This window comes from Odontomachus brunneus, unplaced genomic scaffold (assembly GCF_010583005.1).
Source record: "Odontomachus brunneus isolate Ranch 3 - 2012 unplaced genomic scaffold, Obru_v1 Obru_scaffold_189, whole genome shotgun sequence".
NCBI lineage: Eukaryota > Metazoa > Arthropoda > Insecta > Hymenoptera > Formicidae > Odontomachus > Odontomachus brunneus.
The window spans coordinates 484,189-486,954 of record NW_022639639.1 but is presented as its reverse complement, the minus strand read 5'-3'; positions in this window follow the sequence as shown (position 1 = coordinate 486,954).

Below are 2,766 nucleotides of genomic sequence, written 5' to 3'. Positions count from 1 at the left end.
GCTGCTTTCCGTAATAACATTCTAGCTCTTACGGAAAAACAACATATTGATTGGCTGCCGCGCGGCAAGCATTACCGCGTCCTGTGTGCAGGAGCCATAAGTCTTGTTCACAATATGTTATTATATTGAAAGATTGTCTTAAATAAATTCTCAAATATTTTTAACCAGTAATATAATATATTTGTATGTATTTGACCGGAAAAAAACTCCGGTGGGAAAACTATTCTTTTAAATCGTTTTGGTTCCTGCACACAGGACGCGGTAATGCTTGCCGTGCGGCGGAAGTTCGCGCGACAGCCAATCAATATGCTGCTTTCCGTAATAACCTTCTAGCTTTTACGGAAAAACAACATATTGATTGGCTGTCGCGCGGACTTCCACTGCGCGGCAAGCATCCCTTATAGAAATATCATACTAAGAATCATTGATAATTACTTATTATCCAGTATTTTTAATACTGAAAATAAGTAATTATCAATGATTCTTAGTATGATATTTCTATAAGGAATTACGTCCTGTTTGCAGGAGCCATTTGTATGTCGTATAAAGTATTTTGAAGTGCAATTGAAAAAATTTGTGAGTCATTCTATTATTTGTAATTAATTGTTCTTTTTTGGACCATATATTTAACCAGAAATAATGATCGGAGGTAAATTAAACAAAGGTTCGGTATAGTATCGTTTATATTTCGTATGAAGAGTTATGAAGTATCATTAAAAAGATTTGTGAGTCATCCACATAATTTTAATTAAATATTAAAAAATCATATATTTGGCCGAAATATCGATCTCAAGCGCTGCTGTGGAAGGGGTGTATATCAGTTGGACACGGGGCAATTGGACACAGTCCAATCACAAGTCGCTGTTCCAAGGGACCCTACAAATGTCTCTAATCACACGGTGCTGTGATTGGCTGTGTCCAAATGCACCGTGTCCAAGTGCACCGCTCCCCTGTGGAAGTACGGTCAGGCACGATCGGTGTATTATCTAGTATTTCAATATTCCTGGTTCTTTTTCGGGTAATTATGTACAATAAGGCCTTTTTCGAATTTTGTTATCTTTTTGCAGCTCTTTTGGTAAAAATATTTATTTTGACTCCAATATTGATAATCAATCGGAGGAGTCCGAAAAATATATAAGTTATATATTGTTTTAACTTTTTTTTAATTTTTTTTACTAGTAGAACGTTGCTGCTTTCCCACAATTTAAACAAGTTACTGATCTTTTAATCACATTATGTAACTGCAATATCGAACGACAAGCGGGGAGCTACGCCCCCTGCACCCCCCTTCAAAACTAACCTAACTCAACCTATCGTCACATTAACCGTCAGTCAGTTTATTAAAGTGTTCAACTTTTTTTTTTAATAATTTTTTAATAAGTTCTACAAGTGAAAAAAAAAGTTAAAACAATATATAACTTGCATATTTTTCGGACTCCTCCGATTGATTATCAATATTGGAGTCAAAATAAATATTTTTACCAAAAGAGCTGCAAAAAGATAACAAAATTCGAAAAAGGCCTTATTGTACATAATTACCCGAAAAAGAACCAGGAATATTGAAATACTAGATAATACACCGATCGTGCCTGACCGTACTTCCACAGGGAAGCGGTGCACTTGGACACGGTGCATTTGGACACAGCCAATCACAGCACCGTGTGATTAGAGACATTTGTAGGGTCCCTTGGAACAGCGACTTGTGATTGGACTGTGTCCAATTGCCCCGTGTCCAACTGATATACACCCCTTCCACAGCAGCGCTTGAGATCGATATTTCGGCCAAATATATGATTTTTTAATATTTAATTAAAATTATGTGGATGACTCACAAATCTTTTTAATGATACTTCATAACTCTTCATACGAAATATAAACGATACTATACCGAACCTTTGTTTAATTTACCTCCGATCATTATTTCTGGTTAAATATATGGTCCAAAAAAGAACAATTAATTACAAATAATAGAATGACTCACAAATTTTTTCAATTGCACTTCAAAATACTTTATACGACATACAAATGGCTCCTGCAAACAGGACGTAATTCCTTATAGAAATATCATACTAAGAATCATTGATAATTACTTATTTTCAGTATTAAAAATACTGGATAATAAGTAATTATCAATGATTCTTAGTATGATATTTCTATAAGGAATTACGTCCTGTTTGCAGGAGCCATTTGTATGTCGTATAAAGTATTTTGAAGTGCAATTGAAAAAATTTGTGAGTCATTCTATTATTTGTAATTAATTGTTCTTTTTTGGACCATATATTTAACCAGAAATAATGATCGGAGGTAAATTAAACAAAGGTTCGGTATAGTATCGTTTATATTTCGTATGAAGAGTTATGAAGTATCATTAAAAAGATTTGTGAGTCATCCACATAATTTTAATTAAATATTAAAAAATCATATATTTGGCCGAAATATCGATCTCAAGCGCTGCTGTGGAAGGGGTGTATATCAGTTGGACACGGGGCAATTGGACACAGTCCAATCACAAGTCGCTGTTCCAAGGGACCCTACAAATGTCTCTAATCACACGGTGCTGTGATTGGCTGTGTCCAAATGCACCGTGTCCAAGTGCACCGCTTCCCTGTGGAAGTACGGTCAGGCACGATCGGTGTATTATCTAGTATTTCAATATTCCTGGTTCTTTTTCGGGTAATTATGTACAATAAGGCCTTTTTCGAATTTTGTTATCTTTTTGCAGCTCTTTTGGTAAAAATATTTATTTTGACTCCAATATTGATAATC